General features: G+C 38.1%; 1 long non-coding RNA gene across 2 annotated transcripts; it reads left to right on the top strand.

The window, feature by feature from the left end:
- The first annotated feature begins 870 nt into the window (after positions 1–870).
- On the top strand, positions 871–18,550 carry LOC118076285 (uncharacterized). Of its 2 annotated transcripts, XR_015947538.1 has the most exons (5): positions 871–1,088; positions 15,328–15,880; positions 16,121–16,656; positions 16,901–17,133; positions 18,094–18,550. It is a non-coding gene; the product is annotated as an uncharacterized LOC118076285 (long non-coding RNA). The 2 variants fall into 2 exon arrangements; XR_015947537.1 differs by lacking the exon at positions 16,121–16,656.
- The last annotated feature ends 371 nt before the right edge of the window (positions 18,551–18,921 follow it).

The following is an 18,921-nucleotide window of genomic DNA, read 5'->3' as shown; positions in this document are numbered from 1 at the left end:
AGAAGAAGGGAAGTCGTAGAATTACAATATCAGAAATGAAAGTGAAAATTGGTATCTTTTTGTTTTTTGTGTACTTTTTTATCCTTTTTTCTTTTTTCTGCTTTTCCCTTTTTGTGTAATTTATTATTATGTAATAACTGGATAATAATTTATTATTATGTAATAACTGGATAATAATAATTATTATTATGTAATACAAGGGACCCAGGTGGCGCTGTGAGTTAAACCACTGAGCCTAGGGTTTGCTGATCAGAAGGTCGGCGGTTCGAATCCCTGCAACGGGGTGAGCTCCCGTTGCTCGGTCCCAGCTCCTGCCAACCTAGCAGTTCGAAAGCACATCAAAGTGCAAGTAGATAAATAGGTACCACTACAGCGGGAAGGTAAACGTTGTTTCCGTGTGCTGCTCTGGTTCGCCAGAAGTGGCTTTGTCATGCCGGCCACATGACCTGGAAGCTATACGCCGGCTCTCTCGGCCAATAATGCGAGATGAGCGCGCAACCCCAGAGTCGGTCACGACTGGACCTAATGGTCCAGGACTGGACCTAATAACTGGAAACATCAACAAATGAATTGATTTGCAACAGCGTTTATTTGATAAATTGAATAAAGATCATGTTAAAAAAAAGAGAGAAATTGGGAAGGTGGGCAGCACCCACAATTCTGGAGAATAAACTGTGCATCAAAAGGCTGGTTAGCTGGACAACAAAAGCAGAAACGGTACCAGAGTGCATTTTGAAGGATTTGAAACGGTGCTCATTCCAAAGGGGCCGTGAACATTTTGCAGCATCCATGTGCTCTCCAACAGCTCAAACTTTATCCAAATTCTGCGCGGGGAGAAGCAGATGTGCAAAGATTTTTATTTTTTTCCCTGAAGCGGCGCAGCAGAGACCCTCGGTTGCCGCTTGGGGTTATTCCACACACGTACCATTTACAAGAACAGTGACGTTTGATTTGAAAACCGAAAACTCAGAAACGAAAGTCACACCGCAGGCAGTACTAAATATAAAAGCCAAGTTTACAGCGAAAACCGAAGGATTTCGTCGAGGGAGACGCAGAGAGTACCACTGTATTGTGCCTCCGTCGTTTTGGTAAGCAGCTGTTTTACTTGTCTCTGATACATCCTCTTTTCCCTGCAATGTTAGTATTTTATGTTGCTCTGATGTTCTCTATTATTGTAATATCTGGTTCACCACATAATGGGATGCCAGCAGAACCTTGCAATGGGAGGTCGGAGGGTGCCTAGCTGCTACGAACAAGGGGAGGCAAGGTCTCCCTCCCGGATGCCAGCACCCTAACCCTAACCCTTACCCCCTATCCGTAAACATAAACCTTAATCTAACTCTAACCCACTGGAGGAGGAAGGTGGTGGTGGGAGCCACACCGCTCCGGGTGTCATCCCTGAGCGAGCGGCGGTGACATTCGGTGCGCCGCCCACCCGCGACTCGGACTCCCACGCCTACCGCGAGCCGTCGGGGGAAGGGGGGAGCTGCTGCGCTGCTTTGCCGGTTCGGTTCCTTCCTCTCGCCTCGCCTCCCTCCTTCCCGTAGGGTGCATTGGTTGCCAGATGTGAAATACCTTGGCATAATTTTCAGCACTCTTTATTTGTGTCTGGTTATTTCAGAGAAGAAGCCAGGCCAAAAAGGTTTGCTTAACAGAGAAGTATATTTATTGCAAAAGAACAGTCGAGAACAGCAGCTTGAGTCACTTCCTCAGTTGGGCACAGGGCCATCGATAGTGGAAACATATCATTACTACTTAAAATTTTCTTTTCCTTAGTTATTTGTACATCATTTTCATGTAATTGTCTTTCAACAAAGTACGTGCTGTAAATTTCAGATGTGTCTCTCAAAGTCTTTCCGAGACTATCATTTATTATGAGGCTTCCGAGGTGGTTGCAGGAGGAAGATTTTTGTTGTGTGCCTCCGCTTTCAGCTGAGCTCCAGAGCGCGCGCTGGCAGGCTGAATGAGTCTTCCGAGGTGGTTGCAGGAGAGAAATACGGTATCTTTTGTGCCTCCGCTTTCTCCAACTTCTTCAAACTCTTTTAATTTTTATGATATTTTGCTGTTAGGCCACCGGGTACTGATGAATTTCCCATCTTTGTTTAATTGCGTCCGAAACTTGCAGAGCTTATCTTCTTGGCTTCCTTTTGGGCTGTTTTTCTGTGGTCAAAGAAAATACTGAAGTCTGCCATTAGGATTTCCTTATGTTGAGAATGCGTGTAGGTTTAAGTTGTTAGGTTTAGAGTTAGAGTTAGATTAAAGTTTAAGTTTAAAGTTAGGATTATAGCTAGGTCTAGGTTGGGGGTGAGGGTGAGGGTTAGGTTGCCGGTTAGGGGGAGGGTTAGGTTGGGGGTTAGCGGGAGGAGGAGGGTTAGGATGCTGGCAACCAGCTAGGAGACCTTGCCTCCCCAAGTTCGTAGCAGCAATGCCCACTCCGACGTCCCCTCGCAAGGTTCTGCTGGCATCCCATTCCGTGGTGCATCGGATACTACAAAAATAGAGAACAGCAGCGCAACATAAAAAAGCAACATTGCCGGTAAAAGAGGGTGTATCGGAGACAAGTAGAACAGCTGCAAAATGAGGGAGGCACAATACAGTGGAAGTGTCTGCGTCTCCGTCCGTCGACGAAATGCTTGGGTTTTTCATTGTAAACGCTTTTATATTGAGTGGTGTGACTCACCGGTGTGTGGTGTGACTCACCGGAAACGCGGCTTTCATTTTCAGTTTTCTGCTTTCGGACCTCACTGTTCTTGTAAATGGTAGGCAAGGGTTGGCGGTAGGCAAGGGAGGCACGGGCGGTGCGCAGTTGCCCCGTGCTCCCGGCTGGAGGAGGCAGGCAGGCATGCAGGGGAGAGGACGGGAAGGAGGCAGGCGAGTGGGGAGAGGAAGGAAGCGGGATCGGTGGGTACGCGCGCGGCTGAGGTGGTGGTGGGAGCCACACCGCTCCGCGTGTCATCCCTGAGCGGCGGTGACATTCGGTGCGCCGCCCACCCGCGACTCGGACTCCCACGCCTACCGCGAGCCGTCGGGGGAAGGGGGGAGCTGCTGCGCTGCTTTGCCGGTTCGGTTCCTTCCTTCCTCTCGCCTCGCTCGCCTGCCTCCTTCCCGTCCTCCTCCAGCCGGGAGCGCAGCGCATCAGCTCCCCGCTTCTCCTGGCGACTGGCGGTAAGCGAGGGAGTCACGGGCGGTGCGCAGTTGCCCCGTGCTCCCGGCTGGAGCAGGCAGGCAGGCAGGCAGGCAGGCAGGCAGGCAGGCAGGCAGGCAGGGGAGATGACGGGAAGGAGGCAGGCGAGCGGGGAGAGGAAGGAAGCGGGATCGGTGGGTACGCGCGCGGCTATCCCGCGGCTGGGACGGCACCTTCAGCGCCGCTCGGGAACTCGCGCCCGTGCCCCTCGGGAACGCGCCCGCATTGGGCAGCGCATGCTCCGCCACTGCTCTAACCCTAACCTTTACCCTAAACTTAGCCCCAGCCCTAACTTAACACCAACCTTAATCTAACTCTCAGCATTCTTCCTCTTCTTCTTCTTCTTCTTCTTCTTTGGCGATCACTCGTAGCTGATTGTGGGGAGTTTCCCTTCGACAAAGTGTAGGATCATGGCAATGAAAATAATGAATAGAATTGGGGCAATAACACAACCCTGTTTAACACCTGATCCCGCTGTGAATGGTTCACTTTGAGAGCCATTGTTATCTGCGATTGTTGCTGTCATATTATCATGGAGGAGCCAAATGATGTTCACAAATTTATCTGGGCAGTCAATTTTCAGAAGGACAGTCCATAGGGCATTATGATTTACAGTGTCGAAAGCCTTAGTCAGGTCAATAAATGCCATAAACAGGGGTTGGTCTTGCTCTCTGCATTTTTCTCTGCACTGCTGTTGAGCAGGGGAAATCATGTCCACTGTCTCCCTAGAAGGCTGAAAACCATTTTGGGATTCAGGAAGGGACACCTTGGATATTGTTAAGAGACAGTTTGCTAAGATCCTTGCAATAATTTTGCCTGCAGCAGCTAATAGAGAGGTGCCTTGATAGTTTCCGCAATCAGTTCTGTCACCTTTTTTAAAAAAAAATTAATAATTTTGGCATCCCTAAAGTTTGCTGGGATCTCTTCTCTCTCTCAGATTTTTTGATGAGCTTGTGAAGTTGTTGTGTAAGTTCAATTCCACCCACTTTGAAGACTTCGGCAGGTATCCCATCAGGTCTGCTGGCTTTGTTGTTTTTCGTTTGATTAATAGCTGTAGACAACTCTCCCATATCTAGAGATACTGCAAGCTCATCTCTAACTTGTTTTTGTGGAATTTGTGAGAGGACCTCAGTAACTATGGGGGAGTTGCAGTTAAGGAGATGTTGGTAATGTTCTTTCCAGTGCAGTGCAATAGCTTCTATTGAGGTTGAATTCTGACAAGACAGAAATACTGTTTTCGGTGGGACAGGAGGTGGGCAGGTGTGGAGGACTCCCTGGTCCTGAATGGGGTAACTGTGCCCCTGAAGGACCAGGTGCGCAGCCTGGGGGTCATGTTGAACTCGCAGCTGTCTATGGAGGCGCAGGTCAATTCTGTGTCCAGGGCAGCTGTTTATTAGCTCCATCTGGTACGCAGGCTGAGACCCTCCCTCCCCGCAGATTGTCTTGCTTGGACTACTGCAATGCACTCTACGTGGGGCTACCTTTGAAGGTGACCCGGAAACTTTAACTAATCCAGGATGTGGCAGCTAGACTGGTGACTGGGAGCGGCCACCGAGACCACATAACACCAGTCTTTAAAGATCTACATTGGCTCCCAGTACGTTTCTGAGCAAAATTCAAAGTGTTGGTGCTGACCTTTAAAGGCCTAAATGGCCTCGGTCCAGTATACCAGAAGGAGCGTCTCCACCCCCATCATTCTGCCTGAGATCCAGCACCAAGGGCCCTCCCTGGTTCCCTCCCTGCGAGAAACCAAGTTACAGGGAACCAGGCAGAGGGCCTTCTTGGCAGTGGTGCCTGCCCTGTGGAACGCCCTCCCATCAGATGTCAAAGAGAACAACAACTACCAGACTTTTAGAAGACATCTGAAGGCAGCCCTGTTTAGGGAAGCTTTTAATGCTTGATGGACTACTGTATTTTAATATTTTGTTGGAAGCCGCCCAGAGTGGCTGGTATAAATAATAAATACAGTCATACCTTGGGTTACAGACGCTTCAGGTTGCGTCTTTTCGGGTTGCGCACCGCATGAACCCGGAAGTACCCGAATGGGTTACTTATTTGAAGGGCTGAGAGTCGCTCATTAATGCCAATAGGGACTTCTGACAGGAGCTTCACAAGATTGTTTTTTATAGTGAAGCTTACCCCATGTATTTGATGTTATTCTTCAGATAGACCTTTCCAGGAGAATGTGTAGTCTCCTTTTTCTTCCTTCAGTTGTCCCTTGCCTGCTCTTTGAGTCTCTTGAAGGGCTGCAATATCAATATTAAAACGACGCAGGTCCCTTACAATGATGGCAATTTTGCGCTCAGGACGCTCATTATCTGTGTTATCCAACAAAGTCGGTATATCTCACATTCCAAAGTTCAAGTGTCTTTTACGACCGCTAGGTGGTGACCCTACTGGGCAGGGGAAAAGGGAGGCATACTATGTTTAGGGCACCTTTTCTAGCCCCTCCCTATTTTGGGGGTGAGTCGAGGGGAACTTAAAAAGGGCTGTTGTGCTCAGGCAAGGATACAGCTGCCAAGCTGCTCAACTGCCTTGTTCCTAGAACCAAAACAGAACAGAATAGAAATTAAATAGAATAGAATAGATTAAAATAAAATAGTACAATAAGAGAGAACAAAAGAGAATAGAATAGAATAATTGAATAAAGTGGAATAGAATAGTATAAAATAAAATAACTGAATAAACTAAACTAAAATAGAATAGAATAGATTAAACTAAAATAGAATAGAATAGAACAGAACAGAACAAAATAGTACAATAAGAAAGAATAAAAGAACAAAAGAGAATAGAATAGAATAATTGAATAAACTAAAATAGAGTAGAATAGAATAATTGAATAAACTAGAATAGAATAAGATAAAATAGGATAAAATAAATTAAAAATTAAATAAAATAGTATAGAATAGAATTAAATAGAAGAATAGAATAGAATAGATTAAAGTTAAATAGTATAGAATAAAAGATAAAACATAGGATAGAATAGAATAGAATAGAATAGAAAAATTGAATAAACTAAAATAAAATAGAATAGCACATAATTAAATATATTAAAATAAAATAGATAAGGACAAAATAGGACAAAATAGAGAAAATAGGATAGAACAGAACAGAACAGAACAACAAAAATAAAATAAAATAGAATTAAATGAAATGAATTTATACAATAGAATAGAAAAAAGAGAATAGGATAGAATAGGATATATAAAGAACAGAAAGCGAAATTAATTATTAAAAATGAAATTTCAGAAGCTTTCACTATCTTATTCCTTTCTTTTTTTTCATGAAAATTGATGCATGACTATTTTGAATAGTTTTGACTATTTTGTTTACCGGTATGATATAATTTACCAGCATGTTTTTTCTTTTCTTTATTTGATTATGTATGTTTCAATTGAACATACGGTATGTATATTTTTATTTGAATTTATTAATAAAGGATTTTTAACTTTAAAAAAGAAGAAGAATAGGATAGAATAGGATAGAATAGATTAAAATTAAGTAGAATAGAATAGAACAAAAGAGAATAGAATAGTATAGAATAGAATAGATCAAAATTATAACAGGAAAAAAGAGAATAAAATTAAAAGAATAAAATAGAACAGAACAGAATAGAATATATTAAAATTAAATACCGGTAGAATTAAAAAAGAGAACAAAATAGAATGAAAAGGAACTGAATGAAAAGAATAGAATAGCTTAAAATTACAATAGAATAAAAGAGAACAAAATAGAAAATCGAATAAAATAGATAAGGAATAGGATAAAATAGAATAGAATAAAAGAACAGAATAGATTTAAATTATAAGGAGAAAAGAGAATAGAGTAGATTAAAATTAAATAGAATTGAATAAAAGAGAATAGATAAAATTATAGAATAGAATAGAATAGAATAGAAGAAAAAACAGAAAGAAAATGAATAAAATAGAATTAAATTAAATTAAATTAACTAATAGAATAGAATAAATTTAAGTAGAATAGAATAAAAGAGAATAAACTAGATAGAATATAATACAATTAAATTAAATTAAATGAAGAGAACAGAACAGAATAAAAGAGGGGAAAAGAGGGAAAAAAGAAAGAATAGAATAGATTAAAATGAAATACAATTGAATAAAAGAGAATAAAACAAAATAGATTAAAATTAAATATGGAATAGAATAGAAGATAAAATAGAAGGAAAATGAATAAAATAGAATTAATTTAAATTAAATAATAGGATAGAAAAAAATTAAGTAGAATAGAATAAAAAATAAACTAGAATTGAATAGAATTTATATCAATTCAAATCAAATCAATAATAGAATTGATTAAAATTCGATAGAATAGAATAACAGAGAATAAAAGAGAACCAAATAAAATAGAAAAAAAGAATAGAATAAGATAAAATAGAATATAATTGATTAAAATTAAATAGAATATAACAGATAAAATTAAATAGAATAGAATAGAATAAAAGAGAATGGAATAGGCCAAAACAGAATAGAAAAGAAAAGAAAAGAAAAGAATTCAATCCAATCAATTCAATTCAATTATTAAATTAAATAATATAATAGACTAGATTAAAATTAAATAGAATAAACAGGGAAAAAGAGAACAGAATAGAATAGTAGGAATAGGATGAAATAGATTAAAATAGAAAATTAAATAGAATAAAAAAGTATAAACTACAAAAAACTAGGATATAATAGGATAAAATAGAATAGATTAAAATTAAATTGAATAATTAGATAAAGAGAAGAGAATAAACATGCAAAGAATAGAACAGAATAGAGTATAATAGAATGGAATGGAATGGAATAAAAGAAAAGAATAGATTTAAATTATAAGGATAAAAGAGAATAGAATAGAATAGATTAAAATTAAATTTGTTTAGTCGTTTAGTCGTGTCCGACTCTTCGTGACCCCATGGACCATAGCACGCCAGGCACTCCTGTCTTGCACTGCCTCCCGCAATTTGGTCAAACTCATGTTCGTAGCTTCGAGAACACTGTCCAACCATCTTGTCCTCTGTCGTCCCCTTCTCCTAGTGCCCTCAATCTTTCCCAACATCAGGGTCTTTTCCAAGGATTCTTCTCTTCTCATGAGGTGGCCAAAGTATTGGAGCCTGAGCTTCACGATCTGTCCTTCCAGGGAGCACTCAGGGCTGATTTCCTTAAGAATGGATAGGTTTGATCTTCTTGCAGTCCATGGGACTCTCAAGAGTCTCCTCCAGCACCATAATTCAAAAGCATCAATTCTTCGGCGATCAGCCTTCTTTATGGTCCAGCTCTCACTTCCATACATCACTACTGGGAAAACCATAGCTTTAACTATACGGACCTTTGTCGGCAAGGTGATGTCTCTGCTTTTTAAGATGCTGTCTAGGTTTGTCATTGCTTTTCTCCCAAGAAGCAGGCGTCTTTTAATTTCGTGACTGCTGTCACCATCTGCAGTGATCAAGGAGCCCAAGAAAGTAAAATCTCTCACTGCCTCCATTTCTTCCCCTTCTATTTGCCAGGAGGTGATGGGACCGGTGGCCATGATCTTGGTTTTTTTGATGTTGAGCTTCAGACCATATTTTGCGCTCTCCTCTTTCACCCTCATTAAAAGGTTCTTTAATTCCTCCTCGCTTTCTGCCATCAAGGTTGTGTCATCTGCATATCTGAGGTTGTTGATATTTCTTCCGGCAATCTTAATTCCGGCTTGGGATTCATCTAGTCCAGCCTTTCGCATGATGAATTCTGCATATAAGTTAAATAAGCAGGGAGACAATATACAACCTTGTCGTACTCCTTTCCCAATTTTGAACCAATCAGTTATTCCATATCCAGTTCTAACTGTAGCTTCTTGTCCCACATAGAGATTTCTCAGGAGACAGATGAGGTGATCAGGCACTCCCATTTCTTTAAGAACTTGCCATAGTTTGCTGTGGTCGACACAGTCAAAGGCTTTTGCATAGTCAATGAAGCAGAAGTAGACGTTTTTCTGGAACTCTCTAGCTTTCTCCATAATCCAGCGCATGTTTGCTATTTGGTCTCTGGTTCCTCTGCCCTTTCGAAATCCAGCTTGCACTTCTGGGAGTTCTCGGTCCACATACTGCCTAAGCCTGCCTTGTAGAATTTTAAGCATAACCTTGCTAGCGTGTGAAATGAGCGCAATTGTGCGGTAGTTGGAGCATTCTTTGGCACTGCCCTTCTTTGGGATTGGGATGTAGACTGATCTTCTCCAATCCTCTGGCCATTGCTGAGTTTTCCAAACTTGCTGGCATATTGGGTGTAGCACCTTAACAGCATCATCTTTTAAAATTTTAAATAGTTCAGCTGGAATATCATCACTTCCACTGGCCTTGTTATTAGCAGTGCTTTCTAAGGCCCATTTAAAATTAAATAGAATAGAATAAAAGAGAATAGATTAAATTTATAAAATAGAATAGAACTGAAGAAGATATAATAGAAAGAAAATGAATAAAATAGAATTAATTTAAATTAATTTAAATAATAGAATAGAATAAATGTAAGTAGAATAGAATAAAAGAGAATAAACTAGAATAGAACAGAATTTAATAGAATAGAATATAAAATTGAATTGAATTAAATTGAATGAAGAGAAGAGGAAAAAACAGAAAAAACAGAATAGATTAAAATGAAATAGAAATGAATTAAAGAGAATAAAATAGAATAGATTAAAATTATAGAATAGAATAAAAGAAGATAAAATAAAAATAAAATGAATAAAATAGAATTAATTTAATTTAATTTAAATACAGTGGTACCTCGGTTTATGAACACAATTGGTTCCGGAAGTCTGTTCATAAACTGAAGCGTTCATAAACTGAAGTGAACTTTTCCATTGAAAGTAATGGAAAGTGAATTAATCCGTTCCAGACGGTCCGCGGAGTAAGCGTTCATAAACTGAAGCAAACTTTCCCATTGAAAGTAATGGAAAGTGGATTAATCCGTTCCAGACGGGTCCGCAGAGTACTTAAACTGAAGCGTTCATAAACTGAAGCATGGGTGTAATTGGTTCCGGAAGTCTGTTCATAAACTGAAGCGTTCATAAACTGAAGCAAACTTTCCCATTGAAAGTAATGGAAAATGAATTAATCCGTTCCAGATGGGTCCATGGCGTTCATAAACCGAAAATTCATAAACCGAGGTGTTCATAAACCGAGGTTCCACTGTAATAGAATAGATTAAATAGGGTAAAACAGAATAGAATAGAATAGGAGTAGTAGGATAAAATAGAATAGATTAAAATTAAATAGAATAGAATAGAAGAAAATAGAATAGAATAAAAAGAGAATAAACATGGATAAAATTGAACAGAATAGAATTGGAGAGGATAAAATAGATTAATTAAATTGAAATAGAATAGAATAAAGGATAATAAAATAGGATAGAATAGAATAATTGTATAAGCTAGAATAAAATAGAATAAAATAAAATAACTGAATAAACTAAAATAGAATAGAAAAGAATAGAATAGAATAAACTTAAATAGAATAAAATAAAATAGAACAAAATGGTACAATAAGTGAGAATAAAATAGAACAAAACAGAAGAGAAGAGAATAAACTAGAATAAACTAGGATACAATAGAATAGATTAAAATTAACTTCAATAATTAGATAAGGAGAAGAGAATAAACATGGAAAAAATAGAACAGAATAGAGTAGAATAGAAAAAATAGAATGAAATTTAATAAAAGAACAGAATATATTTAAATTATAAGGATAAAAGATAATAGAATGGAATAGATTAAAATTAAATAGAATAGAATAAAAGAGAATAAATTAAAATTAAAGAATAGAATAGAACTGAAGAAGATATAATAGAAAGAAAATGAATAAAATAGAATTAATTTAATTTCAATTAAATAATAGAATAGAATAAATGTAAGTAGAATAGAATAAAAGAGAATAAACTAGAATAGAATTAAGAGAAGATAAAAAATAGAAAGAATAGAATAGATTAAAATGAAATAGAAATGAATTAAAGAGAATAAAATAGAATAGATAAAATTATAGAATAGAGTAGAATAGAAGAAGATAAAATAAAAAGAAAATGAATAAAATAGAATTCATTTAAATTAAATTAAATAATAGAATAGATTAAAGAGGGTAAAACAGAATAAAATAGAATAGTAGGAATAGGCTAAAATAGAATATATTAAATAGGGTAAAAGAATAGAATAGAAGAAAATAGAATAGAATAAAAAGAGAATAAACATAGATAAAATAGAACAGAATAGAATTGGATAGGATAAAATAGAATAATTAAGTTTAAATAGAATAGAATAAAAGGGATTAAAGTAGGATAGAATAGAATAGAATAATTGTATAAACTAGAATATAATAAAATAAAATAAAATAAATGAATAAACTATAATAGAATAGAATAGAATAAACTTAAATAGAATAAAATAAAATAGAACAAAATAGTACAATAAGAGAGAATAAAATAGGACAAAACAGAAGAGAAGAGAAGAGAATAAACTAGAATAAACTAGGATACAACAGAATAGATTAAAATTAAATTCAATAATTAGATAAGGAGAAGAGAATAAACATGGAAAAAAATAAAACAGAATAGAGTAGAATAGAAAAAATAGAATGAAATGGAATAAAAGAACAGAATATATTTAAATTATAAGGATAAAAGATAATAGAATAGAATAGATTAAAATTAAATAGAATAGAATAGATGAAAATAAAATAAAAGAGAACAAAATAGAATAGAATAGATGAAAATTAAATAGAATATAATAAAAGAGAATAGATTAAAATTATAGAATAGAATAGAACTGAAGAAGATATAATAGAAAGAAAATGAATGAAATAGAATAAAAGAAAATAAACTAGAACAGAATTGAATTGAATTAAATTAAATTAAGAGAAGAGAAAAAATAGAGAAAAAATAGAAAGAATAGAATAGATTAAAATGAAATAGAAATGAATAAAATAGAATAGATTAAAATTATAGAGTAGAATAGAAGAAGATAAAATGAAAAGAAAATGAATAAAATAGAATTAATTTAAATTAAATTAAATAATAGAATAGATTAAATAGGGTAAAACAGAATAGGAGTAGGAATAGGATAAAATAGAATAGATTAAAATTAAATAGAATAGAATAGAAGAAAATAGAATAGAATAAAAAGAGAATAATTAGATGAGGAGAAGAGAATAAACAGGGAATAAATAGAACAGAATAGAGTAGAATAGAAAAAATAGAATAAAATTGAACAGAATGGAATAAAATAACAGAATAGATTTAAATTATATGGGAAAAATAGAACAGAATAGAGTAGAATAGAAAAAATAGAATAAAACTGAACAGAATGGAATAAAAGAACAGAATAGATTTAAATTATATGGGAAAAATAGAACAGAATAGAGTAGAATATAATAAAATATTGGGGTTACCATTTACAAGAACGCGTACCATTTACAAAAACAGTGAGGTCTGAAAGCAGAAACCGCAAAACGAAAGCCGTGTTTCCGGTGAGTCACACCACAGGCGGTACTCAATATAAAGCCGCGTTTACAATGAAAAACCCAAGCATTTCGTTGAGGGACGGAGACTCAGACAGTTCCACTGTATTGTGCCTTCCTCATTTTGCAGCTGTTCTACTTGTCTCTGATACATCCTCTTTTACCGGCAATGTTGCTTTTTTATGTTGCGCTGATGTTCTCTATTTTTGTAATATCCGATGCACCACCTAATGAGATGCCAGCAGAACCTTGCGATGGGACGTCGGAGTGGGCATTGCTGCTACGAACATGGGGAGGCAAGGTCTCCCAGCTGATTGCCAGCATCCTAACCCTCCTCCTCCCCCTAACCCCCAACCTAACCCTCACCCTCACCCTCACCCCCAACCTAGACCTAGCTATAATCCTAACTTTAAAGTTAAACTTTAATCTAACTCTAAACCTAATTCTAAACCTAAACCTAAACCTACACGTATTCTTAACATACGGAAATCCTAATGGCAGACTTCAGTATTTTCTTTGACAACAGAAAAACAGCCCAAAAGGAAGCCAAGAAGATAAGCTCTGCAAGTTTCGGACGCAATTAAACAAACAAAGATAGGAAATTCATCAGGACCCGGTGGCCTAACTGCAAAATGTTATAAAAATTAAAAGACAAGAAGTTGCAGAAAGCGGAGGCACAAAAGATACCGTATTTCTCTCGTGCAACCACCTCGGAAGCTCCGTTTAGCCTGCCAGCCCACGATCTGGAGCTCAGCTGAAAACACAGAAGATACGGTATTTCTCTCCTGCAACCACCTCGGAAGCCTCGTTCAGCCTGCCAGCCCACGATCTGGAGCTCAGCTGAAAGCGGAGGCACAACAAATCTCTCCCTCCTGCAACCGCCTCGGAAGCCCCATTATAAATGATAGGCTGGGAAAGGCTTTGAGAGACAGATCTGAAATTTACAGCACTACTTTGTTGAAAGATAATTACATGAAAATGATGTACCAGTGGTACTTGACTGTGGTTTAATTAGCAAAAATGTACAGAACAAGAACAAATATGTGTTGAAAATGTAAAGAAACTTTTTGTCATATGTGGTGGTTATGTGAGGTGGTAACAAAACTTCTGGGAAATGATTTAAAAGGAAATAAAAAAATGTTTAAAGCAACTTTTACTAAAAGAAACACCAGAGGCTTTTTTACTAGGAATTTTAGGTACAGAGATATCGAAATATCAGAGTAATTTGTTTATGTATGCTATGACGGCCGCCCGGATATTGTTAGCCCAAAAATGGAAAGAAGAAAGAGTCCCAACCAAAGAAGAATGGCAGACCAAGTGAATGGACTATCCTGAAATGGTGCAATCAACTGGGAAGCTCAGAAGTCAAGATGACAAGATATTTAAAAAAGAATGAAAAATGTTCATTATGTACTTAGAAAAGTATTGTAAGCAGATTGAAACACTGGCAGCATTTTAAGAACACTTGTAATTTTTGAGATTGTACAAATAACTAAGGAAAAGAAATTTTTGAGTAGTAATGATATGTTTCCGCTACTGTTCTCGACTGTTCTTTTGCAATAAAGCTACTTCTCTGTTAAGCAACCTTTTTTGAGTGGCTTCTTTTCTGAAATAACCGGACACTAATAAAGAGTGCTGAAAATAATGCCAAGGTATCTCACATCTGGCAACCAATGCACCCCTTGGGTTTCAGATAGTACATGGGTAGGTAAAAGGTAAAGGGACCCCTGACCATTAGGTCCAGTCGTGACCGACTCTGGGGTTGCGCGCTCATCTCGCATTATTGGCCGAGGGAGCCGGCGTATAGCTTCCAGGTCATGTGGCCAGCATGACAAAGCCGCTTCTGGCAAACCAGAGCAGCACATGGAAACGCCATTTACCTTCCCGCTGTAGCGGTTCCTATTTATCTACTTGCATTTTGACATGCTTTTGAACTGCTAGGTTGGCAGGAGCTGGGACCAAGCAACGGGAGCTCACCCCCTCACAGGGATTCGAACCGCAGACCTTCTGATCAGCAAGCCCTAGGCTCAGTGGTTTAACCACAGCGCCACCTGGGTCCCATGGGTACATGGGTAGGCGAGTCTAAAAAGCCTGGGGCACCCATTTTCACAGCCCTCTAGCGACTACGGTGGCTCCTTTACCAGAAGTAACGCATTTCACATAAACTCTGGAAGTGTGGACTCAATTGTGACCAAACTTACTAAAGTAAAAAGTGTGTATCAGGCTGAGTTTGGTCAGAATCAAGCATACAGGTCCAGAGTTAATGCTAAATACATTACTTCTGGTAAACGATCTGCCATAGCTGCTAGAGGGTCGTGGAAATTGTGCCCCTGGCTTTTTAGACAAATATACCCGTGTACTATCTGAAAACAAATAGGTGCATTAGTTGCCAGATGTTCGTCGTCGTCGTCCCAGCTCTCCTGCCCCACTAGGGAGCTTGTGGTGTGTGCAAATCGTAGACCAAACCACACCACACATCGGCCTGGGGGTGCAGTGTCTCCAGGGATGGTGCTGCTTTTTCCTCTTGGGGAAAATATTGCTGGGACCAAAAGACAGATGAAAGCGAGGCAGTGGTGTTGGGAAGCCCCAGAAATTGTCCCTCCCCAACCACATCCCGCGTAACCAAAATGCGATGTTTTCTCTCCACTGGCTTTCATGTAAATACAAGAACAACAACATATAACTACAGGAGGAATACTGCATTTTGGAGAGAGCTTGCAATCCAATCCTCTGGCGACTTTCCAGCTTTCCTGGGCCAAAGGGAAGGGCGCTGAGTTCCTGCAGAGAGAACGGAGGAAAGAGATCTGCGCGGGGAGAGGCTGATGGGCAAGGCTTGGTTTCTGAAGCAGCGCTACCCTGACCCCCGGTGGCCACTTGGGGTTACCATTTACAGTACAAGAACAGTGACATTGGAAAACTAGAAAACGCCAAAGGAAAGCTGTGTTTCCGATGAGTCAACGGAGACCGTGTATTCGTACTACAACTGCATTTTAAAAGTACAAACTGAATGACGTCTTCAAAGGAGACAGTGTATTCGTACGACAACTGCATTTTAAAAGTACGACGTCTTCAAAGGAGACCGTGTAGGCTACTCGTTCAGAAACCGCATTTTAAAAGTAAAAACTGAACGATGACTTCAAAGGAGACCGTACTCGATGTAAAAGCCGAAGGATTTCGTCCAGAGGCAGACAGTATCACTGTATTGTGCCTCCGTCGTTTTGGTAAGCAGCTGTTGTACTCTCTGATAGTGATACATCCTCTTTTACCAGCAGCAATGTTATTGTTTTATGTTGCTCTGATGTTCTGATTTACAATGTTGCTCTGATGTTCTGATTTACAATGAAATGAAAAAAAAATGTTTAAAGCAACTTATACTAAAAATCAGAAGCTTTTTTTATTGGGAATTGTAGGTAAAGAGATATTGAAAGATCTAATTAATTTGTTTGTGTATGTTTCAACAGCCACCCGGATATTGTTAGCCCAAAGGTGGAAAGAATAAAGAAGGATGGCAGACCAAGTGCATGGACTATCCTGAAATGGTGTAATTAACTGGGAAGCTCAGAAGTCAAGATGAAAAATGTTTTAAAAAGAATGGGGAATGTTCATTATCTATTATAAAAGTATTGTAAGGAGATTGAAACATTGGCAGGGTTTTAAGAACACTTGTCATTTTAGAGATTGTACAAATAACTTAGGAAAAGAAATTTTGGAGTAGTAATGATATGCAGCTGAAAAGAAAATGAATGGAACCCAGGGAGGCTGCGGAAGGAAGTCCAGGCATTCTGAGAATCCCATTTTAAGGATTTTATAATGGTGTGTGTGTGTGTGTGTGTGTGTGTGTGTGTGTGCGTATTGTGTGTATTGCTTTTATTTTTGTTACGTTTGTTGAAAATCAAAGAAAAATATATCATAAGAAAGAAAAGAAAACAGAAGACCAGCTCTGCAAAAGTCTTTTACCAGGAGATGCACTCAGGGAAAGGAGGCTGGGACCCCAACTGTGAGTTCCACATTGCCGATATGCTGCCGTTTCCACTATAGATGGCCTTGTGCCCAGCTTACGAAGTGACTCAGGCTGCTGTTCTCAACTGTTCTTTTACAATAAAGCTACTTCTCTGTTAAGCAATCCTTTTTGGCCTGGCCTCTTCTCTGAAATAACCACATCCTGTGTAACCAAATTGTGATGTTTTCTCTCTACTTTAAACATTGCATGTAACCTTGCGCTGTTCCCCTTTGCCTTGCAGTTTTAAAAATAAAAACTGAACGACGTCTTCAAAGGAGACAGTGTATTCGTACGACAACTGCATTTTAAAAGTACAATGTCTTCAAAGGAGACCGTGTTGGCTACTTGTTCAGAAACCACATTTTAAAAGTAAAAACTGAACGATGACTTCAAAGGAGACCGTACTCGATGTAAAAGCCGAAGGATTTCGTCGAGAGGCAGACAGTATCACTGTATTGTGCCTCTGTCGTTTTGGTAAGCAGCTGTTGTACTTCTCTCTGATAGTGATACATCCTCTTTTACTCTTTTACCAGTAGCAACGTTATTGTTTTATGTTGCTCTGATGTTCTCTGCTTTTATAATATCTGATACGCCAGCCCAAGGAAGCCAAGAAGATAAGGTCTGCAGGTTTCGGACGCAATTAAAGAAGCAAAGACAGGAAAATCACCAGGAGCAGGTGGCCTAACAGCAGAATATTATAAAAATTAAAGGAGCTTGAATAAATTAGAGAAAAGGTTACAGATTGGTTGCAATATTTTCAGCTAAAGGAAACTTTTAAAAATGGCAAAAGAAAGGATTTAGTCATGAAGTATCAAGATTTCAGAGAGAGATATTAGAAGATAATACTAAATTATTGTAAAAAATGTATTATCTGCTCCTGGAATGGGACACCAAAGAGGGACAGGTCAAATCTGTTATGATAAAATGGGCAAAAGATGTGGGACACAATATCAGACATGTCCACCTGGCAAGCTCCGTTCAGCCTGCCAGGGTCCGCTCTAAAACTCAGGTGAAACCGAGGGCACAAAAAAAATCTCTCCCTTACACAACCACATGGCAAGCCCCATTACAAATGATAGACTGGGAAAGGCTTTTGAAAGCAGATCTGACATTTACAGCATGTACTGTACTTTATTGAAATAAAATTACATGAAAATGATGTACAGTACAGTGGTACTTAACCCCAGTTAAATTAGCAAAAATGTACAGAACAACAACAATTATGTGTTGGAAATGTAAAGAAACAGAAGGTACTTTTTATCCGATGTGGTGGAAATGTAAGGTGGTAAAAAAGATATGGGAAATGATTTACAATGAAATGAAAAAAAAATGTTTAAAGCAACTTTTACTAAAAATCAGAAGCTTTTTTATTGGGAATTGTAGGTAAAGAGATATTGAAAGATCTAATTAATTTGTTCGTGTATGCTTCAACAGTCGCCCGGATATTGTTAGCCCAAAGATGGAAAGAAGAAAGAAGAATGGCAGACCAAGTGAATGGACTATCCTGAAATGGTGTAATCAACTGGGAAGCTCAGAAGTCAAGATGACAAGATATTTAAAAAAGAATGGGGAATGTTCATTATGTACTTATAAAGGTATTTTAAGCAGATTGAAACACTGGCAGCATTTTAAGAACACTTGTAGTTTTAGAGATTGTACAAATAACTAAGGAAAATAGATTTTGTAGTACTGTAGTAATGATATACAGCTGAAAAAAAATGGATGGAACCCACGGAGGCTGTGGAGGGAACAGGCATTCAGAGAATCCCATTTTACGGATTTGATATTGTGGGGTTTTTTTGTGTGTGTGTGTATATATATTTATTGCTTTTATTAGTTTTGTTACGTTTGTTGAAAATCAAATAAAAAATATATTATAAAGAAAAGAAAAAAGACCAGCTCTGCAAAAGTCATTTGCTGGCAGATGGACTCAGGGAAAGGAGGCTGGGGCCCCGACTGCGAGTTCCACATTGCCGATATGCTGCCGTTTCCACTATAGATGGCCCTGTGGCCAACTGAGGCAGTGACTCGGGCTACTGTTCTCGACTGTTCTTTTGCAATAAAGCTACTTCTCTGTTAAGCAACCCTTTTTGGCCTGGCTTCTTCTCTGAAATAACCAGACACTAATAAAGAGTGCTGAAAATATGGCAAGATATTTCATGTCTGGCAAGCAATGCACCCCTTGGGTTTCAGATAGTACATGGCTAGGCAAATCACTCTAAAAATCCCGGGACACCAATGTTCACAGCCCTCTAGCAACTA

Source organism: Zootoca vivipara, chromosome 16, assembly GCF_965207765.1.
Source record: "Zootoca vivipara chromosome 16, rZooViv2.hap1.1, whole genome shotgun sequence".
Classification (NCBI taxonomy): Eukaryota; Metazoa; Chordata; class Lepidosauria; order Squamata; family Lacertidae; genus Zootoca; species Zootoca vivipara.
Note: the sequence above shows the minus strand (reverse complement) of the source record. Positions and strands in the feature narration are given on the sequence as shown.